General features: G+C 33.8%; 1 protein-coding gene across 5 annotated transcripts in view; it reads left to right on the top strand.

The window, feature by feature from the left end:
- rut (adenylate cyclase rutabaga) overlaps positions 1-18,784 on the top strand; it is a 216,075-nt gene that overhangs the window by 91,532 nt on the left and 105,759 nt on the right. The gene's annotated exons all lie outside the window — the stretch shown is intronic.

Genomic DNA, 18,784 nt, shown 5'->3' with positions numbered 1-18,784 from the left:
CAGATTATATTATTAAAATATTTTTTATATGTATGTTTTGATTACATTTGTTTAGTGTATAAACAATTAGCCACATTAGCTGGATAAATTATTAAAATAAATAACATTACATAAAGTTCACATATACTTTAACCTAACAACTGACATAATATAGACACGTTAATGATACATACACATTGTTTGAGAAACACTTGTGAACGATTAGTACAGTTGTTTACAGTTGCTTATCAATCGCGATACTATATTATTTATTAAAATGTTTCTGCGGAATCTAGCGGTGGACACGTTTCCACAACTTCACATATAGTCGTATCGAATATTAGATTAGGATTCGAACGTGGTCTTCTAAGGGTCGTCTTGTTAAATTCGGCGTAGCTCCGCTTGATGCAAGCTTAGTTAAAATCGGATTTAATTAAAAAAGTTATTCAGTACGGAAGTTTACCAGCTTATTTACTCTTGAGGATATGGGAAAAATCCGGCGTCCATTCTAATAATCGATCCTTTAACCAATGTGATGATTTAGGGCGGAACCAGACTCTTTTTTATTGTCTAATACGGATTTTATTCGACGGTAGATTCAAATTTTATGTAATTAATATCGCGCCATTATATGCTATGCATAATCTGGGGATGCTGTGTTTGTCATCGACCTTTTAATAAACTTGTTTGCCGAAAATATTTGGGCACCTACTTCTGTCTTTGTTCAAGTAAGGTTCACGTAAATCAATATTTGTTCAAGTTAGGTTCACGTAAATCCAAAAGTGGAGTGTGTCTTGTCCAGTTTTGTGCCTTGTTGTATACACTGTCGTACGAATGCGGGCGTACTTCTCGACGACTGCTAGGTCCACGGGCACCGCTCGCGAAACTTCAGACGCGCGTGTACCGTGTGTCTTGATTTGTGTTTATATATTGGTTGCTATGACTACTAAGTTATTTATAATAATTTTCATAATAAATAAACTTGGCACGCAAAGGGATTTTTAATGTTTTCCCTTAAAAGTTTAAATTAAATTAAGACTCGCATTCGTTTCATAATTTTCCAAATCTTTAACTGATTGGAAAAGAAACACAGGTTAGTCGCTGCAGATATAATATTATTATGGGATTAAAAGGTGAGGCGCCGATCGGCGAAAGACGTCCTTCCGTTGCGTCGCCAATATTCGTTTACTTTTTTGCAATAGGCTTACTTACCATTAAAAGAAATTAATTGCAATATAATCTTTTAATCCTGCCTAAGAAAGACCTAAGAAACATGAGTTGAATATCTGTATTTCGTAGTATTCTATTAGTTTAAAGACTAGATAAAATGTGTTATTTTATAACGGTATATAAACTGTAAAAGCTTTAAAATTTTGTGTGTAAAGATTTCCTTATTATTTTAATAAAAATAATTAGTACCGTGTGATATTGATTTTTGCCTCATGGCTTAGTCAAAATATTGCAGTTTTCCGCGTTTCAGCACTTTAATTAATGGCCATTTTGACCCATTTCTTTGGTAATTAACAGTACGTCCATATTACAAATAGCTGTTTCTATGCTGTTAAAGGATACCTATATTATGTAACAATCTTTATCCGTTAAGCTTTAAGCATTCTTGCTGTTTTATACCACAACTTCAATTGTCTTCTTATCTTCTAGCATAGGATCCAAAAAACACTTTTTTTGTCGATTTGCTTTAAATCCAGTTTTCTCAATATTACTCGACATTACACCTGGTTTGTCACATTCACAATGTGTATCGTGGTTATTGCTCATTCGCACATGAAATCGCTCGACATGCTTAATTAGGAGTTTATAGGGCACTTTCCGCGTTTAATTCCACACAACAACACAAACTCAATATTGCTCCGAATACCGAGCGTGAAAATTTGCCAACGGTTAGAATTTTTAAGTGCTACACGCTTCAACACATTCTTTTTGTCCGGCGACACGTGCGCTAATTTTACAACGCGGGAGGTCCGATTCGAAACAGTGTGGCATTTGCATCAGAATGCGATCATGTCGAACGGAAGGACGTTGTGAAAAGTGTTACTCTTTGTATCGACCGTGAGCGGATCCAATGTTGAAAGTCGGGCGAAATTTATGAAAGAGATGTTGACGCGAGTAGACGGTTCAATATGAAATTTAGTATGGGCTATTACATCACCAATCAAATAGATGATTTGTTAATGGATTTATGATAATGAATATCGAATGAATGTAGCTTTATATTCATGGCTATGTTTACCCATTGGCATTCAAAAGTTTTCTGTATTCCAGTAATGATAGACTAGACCAGTTCGAAGGGCTTAGTCCTTTTTAACCGTCTTTTCAAGTCCACATTGAGTAGCTTGCTGCCTCGATGTTGACGTGCTGTTAGAGCCTAATGAATATTACATACTGACAGAGTTATATAACTTATATTAAAAACAAAAATATTTTATTTTCGTATTTTGTTCAAATAGTATTTAATTATGTTTAAATAGAAAATTAAAACAGATGTATTATATAATTGTTAATATTTTAGTTAATCGAAATATTCATGTACACACACAGGCTCGTGATTTCAGCTTTTTCTTAAAAATGGGGCGGGCAAAAGTTGACCAGTCGTTGGTTGATTTTTCATTATTTACATTTCATCAAGATTCATAGTGTTTCATTGACATGCATTTTTCTGGCCAAATTCACGGGGGTCCCTGTTTAGAATCCACGTTAAAAGCTTTTTACATTATTGTATTAATTAATTGAATATATAATAAATATTATTATCTAATTAAATAACTATTTATGTGTAATGTTATCAACCATAAATGTATGCTATGTTGTATATTACTAAGGTTTCCAAGTCTCGGGTATTTTCAATTCCCGGGACTCGAAACCCAAATTTTTAAAGTCCCGGGAATTCCCCGGACTCAAATTTTTGAATATTTTTCGTTTAAATCATGGAAAAAAATTGTTAAAAAATTAACTTATATTATTTAAATATTTCAGTACTTCATAAATATTTTCCAATACGTGATGTTTGATTCATTCCAAATATGGCTGATGTCAAGATCAATTAAAGACTTTCTGATGCAATTTCGTAACTTTAAAAAACTTTAGATCATGGGTATTAAGGAATTGCATCTTGTCAAATTCGCTCTTTGTTGTACCTTTCGTTGGACTTTTTCGAAATAAGTTGATTATTTTACGAGTCTCATTTAGAGCTCGGCTTCAAACATTTCTGCACTTTTATTATTTTCACAGTCACTTTCCTGAATATATTGTTCATCGTCGTTGTCCTCTTCATTGGAATCTTCATGTGTTTGACATTCATCCTCTCTCCGGTATAAAACGTTTACAACGGCTAAATGAATTGCATGATTTATTTTATTAATTATTTATTAAAATAATAAAATTAATTTCAATAACGAGTTTTTTTCTCTCAGTAATACCAGTATTATTTCAATCGGATATAAAACATTAATTTTTTTATTTATAGCAATTTATCAGATTCCAAGAACTTGTTTATGGCTTATGATTTGTACGAATTACTGTGTACTCTAATGGTTCTTAGAATTGTGTTTAGTAATGTTGCTCATTAATGGACTAGTATTACTCTGGACATTTCGAAAAAACATACACGGAATATCTACAATAGTAGCGGAATTACACAAACAACATACCGCACCGCACTGAGAGCTTTAAGCTCCTCGCTCCATCGCAGCCCCAGCTTTCGAATCGCTCGGTCGAAACAACAAATCCGTCAAACAAAAACTGAGCAAACATCACTAGCGCTCTTCCTTTGGAAAATCTTGCGGAAAACGGTCCGCAGGGAACTCGGAAAAATACACTCGTCCCGTCGAGCATATTCGCAAACATTATCGCGGCAAGGTAAACACCAATATCCGAGGAGCTTCACCTGGAGGCACACACCGCGGCCTGAGGGAGGGAACAAGAGGGGGCGTCAGGAAGGTCTGCATTATACGGGTGGATGACCGGCAGGCGGACCGGAAGCGATCATACGGAGAGGCAGGAAGCTCAGGAGCAGCCTCCGTTCTTGTGACCGGATGAGCCTTCCCGGCCGATAAATTAAACGGCAAGCGACGCGACGAGGCAATTCTACAATATTGAGTGTAAGCTTAACGAATATTAACGATATAGCGTCAATGACGAGCACTGCAGTAATTGCATGATCGCGATCTGCATGGCGCACGCGCATTCAAATGCACAATCTGCCGACGTTAATTAGGCTTCGTTAGGTTCTACTAGCCATCGCAGTTGTAGCGAAACCAGTTTCGCAAGAGTCATATATTCAGACCCTGAACTCTGTCCGAGGATATTCGAATCGAATCGATCGATGCATACGCAAAATATATGTTACACTGTACGTCAAAGAATTAGAACATTAACAACACAAATGACCATCACGTCTGCGATTCTGCCAAAAGGCCATATAACCGTGACAGACTGTGAAGAAAACGTAATCTGATAATTAATTATCCGGTTCTAAGACTCACACATATACACAAAGAACGGAACCGCAAACCTTTGTTGCAGCATTCGTGAAACATAAATTCTAATGGAACGCTCTACCACTCCCTGTGTGTCGAGGATTTACAGAATAGCCGTGAGGCTGGATGGTCGTAACCACCGCTTGCAGCGGTCGACAACCGTGACGTTTCTCTAATGTTTCTTATACTGTGCGATATATATATTTATAACTACATATTAAGAAATATCGTGGTTTCAGACACTGAATGCACTAAATGAACTTTTTATTATTCTAATAAATATCTATGAAAACTAATGATTCGAAAATCAGTAAAATTGGCAATGATTTAATTATTTTGAATGCGAGTCTAAAGAGCACTATTTATATGTCAATGCATTCCATCGCATTATGCACTGACCCTTCGGCTTGTTAAGGTAATAATGATTATTTTTGCTTTGGCTGTTCATATAAATGCAATCGTTTGTATTGTAATAGAAATTTGTCTTAAAGGTTTAGGTTTCAATGATCACAGGTGGTCACGACAAAACAATATACATCATAGTAAATTAAAATTAATATCCTTATTATATTATGTAAGTATATTTTTACCATTCATGCGGAAACGATACTAACAAGTCTCGGGTTTCGAAACTTGTTTGCTCATCAATAAAATCATAATTTTAAAATTATAATTATGTCTTTTGCGTTCCCCAATTGAATGGTATTAATATGAAAGAGCTTTGGTTTCAACAAGATGGCGCAACATGCCACAGAGCGCGCGCCACAATAAATTTATTGAAGGAAACATTCGATGAGCGCATAATTTCGCTTAATCGATCTGTGAATTGGCCTCCAAGATCGTGTGATTTGACACCTTTTTGTGGGGATATGTGAAGTCGCTAGTCTACGCCAATATACCAGAGACGATGGACGACTTGGAAGCCAACATTCGCCGCGTTATTGTCGATATATGGCCCCAGCTGCTCGAAAATTGGACTTCCAGATTGCGCTTTATTCGAGCCAGCCGCGGCGCTCATATGCCTGAAATCATATTTAAACACTTATGGTATAAAATTATCGTTCCAATAAAGCCAATACTATTACTACGATTTTTATGTGCTTTTTATTTCATTGTGAAGTTCTATATCTAAAAAAAAAAACACCTATTACATATGTTTAATATGGCCACAGATTTGTTATAACTTGATATCGCGTGATTGTTAGTTATCTGAAACACTTTTACCATATCTAGATTTACTGCTTTCGGAGTCATTCGTGAGTCATAACTTGCAACGCGCTGACTCAATCGACTTAGTGCAGTAATATTTTTAGCTAGACCCCACCTTAAATTCTGATTTAAAAACACCGGAACATTATTTTAACACATTTCCTTCTACAAACGGTCTTTTAAGGCACACGGTCAGAAAAACCTAATTTCTGCGAATCGTTTACGGTTGGAAACCATGATGGTTTCTAACCGGAATACGGCTGTTTACGATTCAATTCACTCCCGAAACCTATATTGCATTGTCTCAATTCACTCCTTTGAGTGCTAACCTTTTTCCATCCCTTACATACATATGCGCATACCCTAATCAAAGTTCATACGTTATGTTTATAAATAATGAACCTAGGTAAAAGTTCTATCGGATTTTCAAGGATAACTTAACGATAAAATCTGATTCAGCCGAGGCTATTGTGATAAGGGATGCAAGTTGAATATTTGACTAGATTCGATAGGTTTTGGGGGATGTGAGGATAAATATTACTATATGAGTTTCATCGCAAATATAGTGATTTTTCGTGGGTTGCGATCCGATGTTTAGTATGTCATTAAAATATGAAATATGTAAATCGAGTATCGGACTTTTTGTATATCAAATATGAAACTTGGAGCTTCATATTTTATTTGTTTCAGCCCAATATAAACCAAACATTTGGTTAAAACTAAATATAAATTCGGTTGTTCTAATTTATCAAAAATTTGCGATAAGAGAGATTTTACCTGAATCCCGTGAATGTAATCTGTCAGATAGTTTCGCCCGAGCTCAGTCCTAATTAGAACAACAATAAAAATTATCTAATCAGTGCCTTGGTCGATCAGCTACAACTAGTCAGCAAACTTAATTGCTGTTTGCTCAACTATAGCCAGCGTATGCTGAGCTTAATTGTTTAACCCCTACGGGGACTTGGTGAGAAATGATTTTAATCAAGGCAACGCTATGAGGATTGACAGCAACGAGGAGAAGTAAGATTATTGTTTTAGAGATTTTCATAGAAAATGTTTAAAGTATTTATCTGACTTTTAAAAATTTTGCGTTCGAAGCCGAGTAACATAATATTTTACTAATGAAGTCTTCCCTGAAAGTAGAATGACTCGGTTTTAACACATTTTTTGTATATTCCTGGAATCATTAAGCACTCTAAAATAGCTCATTGCATATTTAAATTATCACATTTCTGGAAGTCCCGAATTCATCAGTACTGATTTTCGTTTATAATAATTAAAAAATCTGTAGTGCTTCGTTCTACTTATTTATGTGAATCATTATTTTAAATGCTTATTTATATTAATGGCAGTGCTTACGTTTCCATCGTGGTCGCTTCTCAAATGTCGTAAAAAACGTATATCAATAATATTGTGTGCATCAGACAATGCCAATTCTTTTTTATGCGTTTGTCGAAGATTATACATAATAAAATTTCTTAGTGCGGTTAGTTTTTGATACGGTAAATAACGCTAATAGTTTTAAAAGTCTGCATAGTCGCTCCTTCTATTTTTTAATGATCCGAAATGAAATTAATAATGCAATTATGTATGAAATATTATGCTCTTATGCCTATTTTTCTTCATGCACTGATATAATTTTTTTTTATTTATAAATAAAAACAAATCTGGTCACATTTAAGCTTTAATAATGCTACAGTTACCATTGCAGATCTAATTGTTCTGATTTATTCGGATGCTATGGGATGGGTTCTGATTCCATGACCCTTTTATGTCTTCTTTCTATAGCAGAGTAAATGTTATTATCCACGTTTTGAGTACGTCCTTCAATTAGGAGTTTATATTTGAAACGTTGGGCCATTCCATAAATTATGCCTTTTATTACCAACACACTTTAAAATATATTATCCTTTCATTTTTCTAAAACTTTTCTTGCGGAAAATTCATCCACGTTCGCCAATTTATTCAGCAGTTTCGGTAGTAGTTTAATGAAAATATGGTTTACGGCAAAAATTCTTAATCAAACCCTTTTAACTTATCTTACATTACCGTTACAATTGAGTTCTGATACAACTTCACTTGTCTTCCATAACGAAGTTCGTCTTTGAAGCTATAGTTCTTAGAGCATTTTCACACGTATGCATTAAATGATTAGAGAGGATTTCGGATGAGAAAATAATTATTTCAGGATTAGTTCTAAGCTGTTTAGATTTATATGTATATATGAATTTTTCAATATCAATTACAGCATCACGATTCTCTTCGCTTTTTGCCAGAACAAACATTCGACATCGTAACTGAATCAATCGTGATTATTTAATCATTTTATTTTACTCTTGTCACTTTTCTTTCAAGATTGACAAAGTGCATTAACAAGTGTTTTATTTATTAGGCCTGATCGGCTTTTAACTTGAATTTTACATGGGAAAGTAACGTTTGCTCTATCAACTTTGGAAATTTGGGCAAGATACGTTGGACCTTTTCGGTTTTGGGCTTCCCTCCCACGCGCCCTTCCCCGTCTATCCGTGTTTGAACTTTCTAACCAGATTCGACGAAATTATTATTAAACACATGCTACACGTTTACGCAATGTATTTTATTAAAATATTATTAGCGGTTACATCATCTCAGCAGCCATAATAGTAATTACTTCACCGGCGAATTATACACATGCTACATTTTAACGAGCGAATTATTGTTATTATTAAATTATTAATGTATACATATACACACTGTGAGGATATAATTATTAATATAATAGTATCACTTGGGACCTCAGTGGGAAACCATAAAGCACGGTCGAGTATTGTGAATTGAGAGTTGTAATCATACATCACATTAATCATACAAGACAGCGAAAAGAAAATAGCTTCTATAAATTGATGATTTATAGCGCGTTTAAACCATAATTTACAAAAAATGCTCATAAGAAAGATCGTTTACATGCAAAACAAGCTATTGTCTTGATTTATGTTGTTTTTAATTTATTTTAACGTGTGGGTATTCAGTGTATGAATAAACACAGTAAATAAACCAAGTTGCATGTCGTGAACTAATTTAAAAGCTTTTGCTTTTCTATTGTATAATATGATGACCTAGCACCGCTGAACTAGATTTTCACCTTAAAAATTATGTGTAAAATCATTAGTTTTTTAATATAATGACGCGTTATTTGTTTTTAAAAAATCTGCAAAATTGTTTATTAACATTTTAAATTAATTTTCGTTTTAAAAGCAACTATCTGCCTATGTCTCTGCCCGTTTCAAGTCTGCCTCGATGTGTTTTCTTAGTCTTAGTCTGTTAATCTAATATTAATAGGTCAAAACAGTTCTGGCGAATCGCAGATGAGGATGTTTACGAATCAATTGCATCGCTTTTTAAACACCTCTAAAATGTTTTCACGTATTATTAGAAAACACGGTTCAGATGTTCGAAGAACAATAATAATGAGCACAGGGTCGAACGTATTGTTTCCGTCATGTGTCTTCTCATATAGTGGGTTGTGCTATTTGTTGCCCGTGACATATTTACTATTGTTGACGCAGATATTTCGTGCTACCGAGACTTCTCTTCCTTTGTGTGACTCATAACGGACCTACTAGTTATGAAGTGTGAGAAATTTTTCTTTTCGTTGTTCAAGTTGTAGTTATAGTGACCTCTAAATTATGAATAATGCATATTTTATGTAGCGGTTGCAATACATAATTATTGAAAAAAACAGAAATTATTCGAACAATAAAAAAAAAGTAGTTAATCCACTAGATATGAGTTATGTAAAAAAAACAAGGATAAAAAAACGCTTAGGCTAGATAGATTTGATCTTAAAAAAATACTTTTAGTGGTGTGGCGAACACACAAATAGGTGGAACACTCACTGACAGACCAGAATATCATTCCTGGAGCTCCCGAACTACCAGCCGTTCGAAGAGTCACACCTGACACGGTGTGACTCTTCAGGTGTCAGGTGTGACTTATGTTTGGATATTTACTTAGTATCTGAGTAGTTTATATTTATCTAATTATAACAGTTTATATTTATCTAATTATAAAACACGGGAAAGATTATCTTCGCTTAGTAAAATATATAAAAAAATACCTCATCGTCCCTAAAATAAACTTTTTTTGGTAAACTTACTCTTTTTAGTAAACAATTTGCCTTTCGAAAAACGCATTTAACAACTCACCAGCTTAACAAGCAAAATTAACACATTTTCATTAATTTCAACATTAAAAATAATACACGATCAATAATATTAGACATATGTACATATAAAAGCATTTGACACCGTTTAGCAAGATGGTTTAACCTATAAATTATCTAAATATAAAGCCCATGATTATTTTATACACATAATACGCTTATATCTGAAAGGTCAAAGCTATGCTATTTTGCTAAATAATGAACTCTCGATACCACATAAAATTCTAGTTGGAGTCCCGCAGAGTAGATTGCTTGGAGCGTTTCTCTTCATTATATATACTAATGACATTCCTATTTTAAAAAATGCTGACTCATTAATGCACGCTGACGACACAGCCATCTAGTTCTTTCGATCTTAAATATATTGCTTATTATATTATTAAGTGTAAAATTCAACTGAAGCAAGAGAAAAACAAAACAATTATTGTTACAACACGCTGACGATCCTTGTCTCCACCCCTTTAAAGTGAACAAAACTGCATTTAATGAAGGGTCAGCGTCATACATGTACGGGAATACATCTGTACTCTATGCTTAAATTCACATAACATTTGCTGCAATTGCGGCCCTAAAATCAACATTTAAGAAAAAAAGTGTTTCAACAAGAAAACATTTTTTTACTAATGTATTATATATAAACGGCTATTTAGACTAATTGTAACATACGCTTGCTAGGTGTGGAGTAACACAAATAGTTATTTTTTTCATTAAAAATAAATACTAAAATATAAAAATATTATGCTAGATCTTATTAATCAACTAATCTTCAGAATCAATGATTACGATAAGACCAAACTTACATTTAATTATAAACATAATTCTTTTAGAGGCATCTCTCTCTCTGTCTGTCTCTTTATTTCCTTCCTTTAAATATACCATGTCACGCATTTCTTTTGTAACGATTTTTTGTGGATTACATGAACAACTGTTCCTCTAATGTTTTTACATCGAATATCGAAATTACATCATCGGCTTATAGCATTGGTCTCATGGATGATACAAAAATCAATCCCTTATTTACACTGATTAAATCTCAATATAGCAGCAAAATAATTGTGTATTAATCATATTGAGTTACTATATATTATTAACAATACATATATTATAAATCAAAGTATATAACACACAATTATATGTTTTAGTCACCACATAGGAAATAATACATGACAACTACAAATATGTTTCTAAATAAACGTTATTTACCTAGACCTAGCGAATACATACATTACACAATATATAAAAATAGAGCTTGACAACGGTCGAACTTGGAAAAAAACGAAGCTTTTGTGTGCCAAAGCTTTTCGCGCCAATCCGTCAAGGCTCTAGTGACGCGAGAACATTATTTCCATGTCAGGTCTGTTTTCCTTTTATATGCATATAACTGTCTGGAGAGTGAAAAAAATATAATAAAAGTAAAAATATCGATATAAATTTCAACAAACTAAATAAATACTTGTTACAGCGTATATGTATAGTTACTTTCGAATAAGAAAAAACCGGCCTTTTAATCGGTTAATTCGCACGTTTCCCGACATCGGCGTAACCACGATTAAGGAAGGTCCTTTCGTGTGGGATTTGTATAAAATTAATCCTTATTATCCAGAGACAACTACGGAATTAACACCGAAGCGCAAAAGCCCGACATTTTAATTTATAATTTGATATTAATTTCCTGTTCGGAACAAATTGAATTTCTGATACGAGCATATTTACATTTTGTATATTATTAAATATATTATTAAACTAGAATGGGTTTCAAAAAAAACTAATAAGCACGCAAAACATACTTTATAAAACAAGTTGCTAAATAAAAAACAAAATAATTAATGACACTGGAAATGTGCCAAAATGGATAATTGTGTTTTCACAGACAATTATGTATAATATACATACATACAAATGTGTAGATTAAGCATATGAATATGCAAATTGCGTATTTTTGAATCATAACATTAACGTTAAACGTATAATAACACGATTCACTCTCATACAACACAGCTATGATCCCGTTTAATTCTGAGCTGGAAAAAGGATTTTAGAAATCATGTTTCAAGATAGAAGTGCTAATATTTGTTTACTAAGACGTTAAGAGAGACCAAACAGTCTCGAAACATATCCAGTATATTCATAAAAATGAAAAAAAATCGTAATAATTCAAAATATTACACAAGCCACTTAACAGCACATCCATCCCTAGACGGTAAACACCTATAAGTACCGTAAAAAACTACTCTTTGTTTGGAAAGGACGCGTGCTAGACAATACATTCTACGCTGCGCATTGTTCTTTAATCGTTATCGTCCAGTTATCTGGACCGTGATTTTTTAATACAGAAAATATGTTCAATTTCAATATTAATACAGAAATACAGATGTTTAAACTGAGTCAATACATTTTTTGGCATTGTTTAATTGGTTAAATTAATTTTTAGTCACACGTACAAAAACTTGTTTTTACTATCTTCTTCTGAATATACCCCGTAGTTAATTTTTGAGCAACATAAAAAATTTGTGCTAAGAATTCTTATACTTATACATATTTATATTTGTTATTTATTGTATTTTCAAGCGCACACAATCCAATCCTCTTCAACACTCTTCCTCCCCTTTCTTTATCTCTCGGACTCTGGGTTTTGTCAATTATTTTCTCCGGATCACGTTAATTTCAGCGAATATCCTTGACCTCTTTTTGAAGAAATATTAACAATAATCCATGAAATGTAAAACTCCATGTTAAAAGGGGAGGAGGAGAGAGAGGGGCACACGATTATAAAAACACTGAACAAATTCGAGAATCAGTCTATTGACCAGTTTTTTCAATTCTTAATAATATTTATATTACACCCTTTATTTTTCATAATTACCACCTACCTACATTGATGTGGAACTCTAGCATAGATTATTTGAAACTGTCAATAAACATCAATATCAAAATATACAACCAAATCCTGAAACTAGTTTGGGTCTATGGCATTCAATTTTAAAGATGTGCCGAATAGTGCCTCTTTAGAATGATTTAAAAATAGTGTTACAAAATATTGTAAATACGTTCGCGATAGAGATACACGTATGTCACCAGTGTTATAAAACGTTTTGCTGTTAAAACACGAAACGAGGCTCCGACAGCACGACAACATCGAGGCAGCAAACTCCTTAATGTGGAGATTTTAAAAGACGACTGAAGAGGACTAAGCCCTTCGAATTAATCAAGTGATCATTACTAGACGCCAATGTGTGAATATAGTATCTTAACATAGAATATTAAAATAAATATAGAGTAAAATTAATTGTAGGTCATATGTGGTCGAAAGAATAACGCATTTCAAAAACCACTGCCTCGGTTATTCTTACATGTATCACTAGAATTTTTTTATCGAATCTAATTTGAGTCCTTTGTTAATATTCTTTTCATCAATAACATACATTCGGCATTTGGTATCTTAGAATATTTATTAGATGCTGACGATTTTAATGTGTTTCAAAATATTCGCACAAATGCGGATTCGCTGTCTTTAAAAAAAGACCTGGAGTCACTGTGAGGTGTTCGATTGCCAATCTTCTACTTTGTGTCATATTCTTACATGTTTCAGATTTTCATGTTTGTCGAAATTTTAATTTAAAAAGTGATTTTACGAGAAATACTTATGACGTTCTGGTAGGGTTGGAGATTTAGTATGCACATCGTTAAAGTTCGCGGTTAGGCGTCAAAGATGCTCGATTTCGTTTTGGGGAGCGCGTATCACTTTAACGATTTATTACTGATTCGCGCTCTGTACAATACGTTAGTTTGTAGCGTTCTCAAATATGACTCAATTGTTAGTAACACAAGCAAAGCAAAATGCTTATTGTAGTTCAACTGAATTATTTAATAAATAATAATATACAATAAAACACTGATTATAAATATTTTAATTCTTATACACATATTCATGTAAATGTAATATCCTCTTTATATCACAGTTCACTGCCAAAATTCCATATTTTTAAATACTAAACGCGTGCCAACGATATAAAAAAACGGGATTTTTCCTTAAAATATATTCAGCTGAAAAATTTCAACACCAACGAGTAAATTACGGCTTCGGCATAATCTCGCACCTTACATATATACAACCCCTGTTTATATAATAAATAAGAGTTCGCCGCAGCTTACGTATAAATTGCCATTTTATTGCCGTACAAAGCTACGTCACCTTTTAAGAGCGAGAGAGAGAGAGAGAGAGAAAGCATTAACGTACCGTCGTGGCTTATTAAATATTTATAAGGAAAACATCAAAGGTGTCGCGGCAACGCTTCGCGAAAAAGGCTTACTACCACTGACTGCCATTCGACTGCTACTACTCCCCGCTTCCATCCTTCGGGATGATTAATTTTCCGGCTCCGGCTCTGGAGAGATTTATTAAAATCATAATTGCCGGAGGTGGCTCTTTGTCTCTACACACTTCTCTCTCCCTCCCTTAGTCAGGTGTTCTCGTTTTGGCCCAGTAACCCTTTGAAAGCGACGCTAGGTCAATCGAACCGAGCGTTTTAATTGTATACGTCAATTTTGGTTGACAAAGCATCATTGTGCTCGTTAAATGGTAAATTTAATTTCACATTAAGATTCAGTGCGTTGTGCATGATGAGCTTTGAGGGCTCTTAGCCTTGTCGTTTTCTTAATCCTTTTCTCGTAAAATGAGGATGTTGGTTGTAATGGATCTACGTGTACACGTACGTGACGTGCAAATTTGAGGATGAGTTCGCAAACGTTTCTTCCTGTTCCTTTGTAATAATATGGATTGGGATATCCAGGATACGGAAATTAGTAAAGGCTCGTATATGGTTTAATTTCGAGGTAATAATAATATTTTTATTGAAAGTTTTCAAACCTTTTTTTCTTATCGTCTCAGGAACCAATTATAATTGATTTCGTAGCGAGTGAGACTCAGGGTGGAATCTAGTTTTATTACATTATATTTTCATATATTACGACAGACAGACAGACGATAAATGGCGAGATGTTTTCTCCGAACTGTGTCGGAGAAACTGGCGCGGGGATGATGTCCGTGGGAGGGCCTCACATATATTGTAGGTGCCTGCAGCGAGAGTGTCTGGAGGCAGTTCTTCTTGCTGCGATGATTGTGTTCGAGAGTCTCAGGTCATATCTTCGCGTCTGTCAGTGGGGGTGCGTCTGCCAGGCGGGCTGAATCTGCTGGTCTCTTCGAGTGTCTGCTGGTGACTGCCTTCTGCTCATCACTGCAGTCGGTGATTTACGTAAAAATATTGTTATTAAAACTTCAACGTTACATAGAACTAACACATTGGCGAACCATATACGGCGATGAATGCTATGACTTAACAAATCGTATTTTTACTGTTAAATATAATCAGGTTGAAAAATCTAAATTCACAGCAAGCTTTTGTAATATCAGAGTAGTAAATTTAAATTATTTTTAAAGAAAACCATGACAATGGTAGTAGTACATTTACATTTAAATATAGTTTTCTCATTGTGGTTTGATTTAAAGTTCAATTTGCTATCAATATCTTTATATGTTATTTACACTGTTTTTGATATATATGCAAATATGTTTAAACGTTAAGTATTTAAAATTATAACACATGTCGCCAGATCGCACAATCCATTAAAAGATTATCTTTGACAAAACGCTGACTGAACACAGATAAGACTCTGAAACTCTGCTTCGAATTTATGTCGTAATAAACGGGTAGTAATCGTAACGTAGCAGAAGGTTCGCTATAATAATTTATACTAGTTACTCGGCCGAAACAATAAACTGGCCAGATGTATACTCTTTATGTCTATGTTAAAATTAAACTAAAAGCGTTTTCATGTTTTACTACACCATATATTTACAAGCAAATTGTTAATTGAATATGCTAAATATTAAAATAAAAATATATTTTAAACACACTGTGTTTGTTTTGTGTACTATATGAAGGTATTATGTATTTTTTTTGGTAAATAACCGCTGCGTTGAAAGGATTATCCAAGATGAGTTATAAATTAATAAGCTCGAAAGAGTCTGAAACTAACGAATGTGCTTAAGAGAATATGCAGAAAACGACAGACACTGTGTATATTATTCTCAATGTGTATTTTTGTGTTGGTTTTTCTATGAAAGCAGTAGGGAATGAGTCGAATTCCAACACGCAGCTGCTGAATGTCTATCAAAGCCGATTTACAAATTTGATTATCGTCTCTTTATTTGGAATGATTAATTGAGTCATTATTTTTTTATAAATGCTAAATGTTCCATAACGCATGTACGTCGTATTTTATACAAGTTATAGTAACTGTAACAAAATATAATTATATTATTATCAATCTTAAAGCTATACCATTTGAACTTATTAATAAGGTTGTGAAGGATACAAAAGTAGTGAAACACTCTTTTATTTGTATGTTTGCAGGATTCTCTGATACATATCATAACTATATGCCAATTTGCAGCGGTATATTTATAATGTAATGATATTAACGATCGTGCCGATGGTTGGCCGTGGCCGGAATTATTACATGATACATTCGCCTGAAGGCTCTGTCGCCTAGTTTGCGTCAATCAGTTCGCTTGTCCTGGGTGAATTTACATACTTTGTATGTATACAATGTATGAATTCTCAATGTACACAAGGTATTATTATTGAATCAAGCCAATCTTTATAGAAAATCTTCATCTTGAATTTAAGATTTTTGAGAGTTTGCATGTTTAAAACATATATATTGTACATATGTATATGTATATTTATGTATACAGTTGATTTAATTTGAAGTTTTGATTTGTTTATATGAAACTTATATCGTTTTCCACATTTTTTTTCTGACGTAGCAATCACATATTCTGTTTGAAACCATTATTTTTTCCATTTTTGTTTTTAACTTTATTCATCAAAATTGAGTTTCGTTGTAGCTATGAAATAAAAAGAGAGAATAATAAATAAAAGTAATCACACAGTAGCAAAGTCACACATATTTGTCATTAAATCCTGAAAAGGAGTATTCTTTCATTTCTAAAAACAATTTGATTTCGTTTTTTAAATCGTACTCGCTTTACATATCTATTCAAAATTCTTTAAGCCCTCAAGATAAAATAAAATTGACAATTTTGATGATTGGTGTGACAACATTTGACATTTTTTAATATTCTTGCACACAATTTTTTCTTATATAAAATGCAATGAGAAACGATGATTTCTCGTTTTGTAGTCTGTATCACATCCATGGATAAAAGTCCTGACACTCATACTAGACATGGCTCTTGCTCCGTCTGTTGATATTCCCACGATCTTTTCTATTATTGGGATATTAAATCGGCACAAAACACTTTTCAATACATCATAAATATCTGCTCTGGTAGTATTTCCTTTTACCAAGGGACCAAGGATGCTAGTTATTCGATTAAATTAAAACTGGAATCCGTTCCCTTAAAAATACAGCAAGTTGCGTTGTGTTGCTAATGTCACAACTTTCATCCAAAGCTCCAGTTTCGAGATTCGTTCCCTTAAACTGAATTATATATCATTTTAGAGATCATCAATTCATATTGCAATATTGTAAACCGAGATAAACTATTTTTTGTCTAGGAAAGCAACAACTGTTACGTCTTATTTTATAAATTCTCCATCAAAATTTGTCACAAACCGTGTGAGCAATCGCTTACAAAGCGATTGCTCACACGGTTTAAGAAAATGTAAGTTTTTTTAAGGAAAGTTATTTAACTTCAATACACGTTCATTGAGTACAAATTATTGAGATCATGATCATCTGACGAGTTTTTCAAATTTTAAATACATAAAAAATATGTATTAAATATTTGTTATCAATTTGTTGAAAATATATTTTTATGTTTAAAAATAGTGTATAAAAATTTATTAATTTCCTTGTGCCCTGTTAGTTTTAAAATGAAATTATTCAAAACACATTATTTTTCACTTTAATAAACTTTTTTTCGGTTATTCTAACCCTAAGAGGTGTCTAGTTTATATTACATATTGCGAAAAAACTATAATAGGCGAGATCGTTATTCTCCGAGCGGTTGTGGAGAAGCTGGCGGAGGGATGATGTCAGTGGGCGATCCTTAGAGTTCTGATTGGTGAGGCAGCGACAGTATAGCTGAGGTTGATCCCTCTCTGTTGCGGTGCTCGTATGTGAGCGTCCATGACCGTATGTTGTCCGCGGGCGGGCAGTGTTTGCCAGCGGGGCGAATCTGCCAGTGTCTGCTCATGTCTGCCCTCTCTTCATTGCAGACCAGCCTTAAGTATTCAGCGCTACAAAGCTTGCTGACGAATCACAATCATGCAGCGATCATCCAGCCAATCGTTACACTCACTTCTTAGAACAACGAAATATATATACGCCTTTAGAAAGTGACATTTTCTTGATGGACATATTGTGGCCTTACAGTGTTTTTTGCAGGGCTGCGGAGTCGTTAAAAAAAATAAAGAATCCGACTCCGATTCCGATATTTACCAACAACACGACTCCACTCCGACTCCGACTCCGACTTTGACTCCGACTCAAAAAAGTTTCATTTTATCAGGTATTTTTGGTGATTTTCTACACGTTTAATATTCATACGTTATACACATTCATTATTACGCAATTAAAAATTCATAAACTTCATAATTTAAAAAAATGCTCGGAGTCGCTCATTTTTCACGACTCCGACTCCGACTCCAACTCCGGCCAAAACACCACGACTCCACGACTCCAACTCCGACTCCACAGCCCTGCTTTTTTGTCTTCCGGTGATATATTGTTTCCTGTGACCGTTTCGCAATAAAGAAATATTCATTCAGTGCACCGGAGAATCCTTCCGTGTTATTTATGTGAAACCCTTTTTTTTAGTCGTAACGAGAAATTTTGTGCGGTCCCATTCTTTACACTATTGTTTAGTTTATTC

Source organism: Plectrocnemia conspersa, unplaced genomic scaffold, assembly GCF_051122295.1.
Source record: "Plectrocnemia conspersa isolate PC_06_02 unplaced genomic scaffold, ASM5112229v1 ptg000003l, whole genome shotgun sequence".
Lineage (NCBI taxonomy): Eukaryota > Metazoa > Arthropoda > Insecta > Trichoptera > Polycentropodidae > Plectrocnemia > Plectrocnemia conspersa.
The sequence above is the reverse complement of the archived record's forward strand: the minus strand, read 5'-3'. Positions and strand labels throughout refer to the sequence as shown.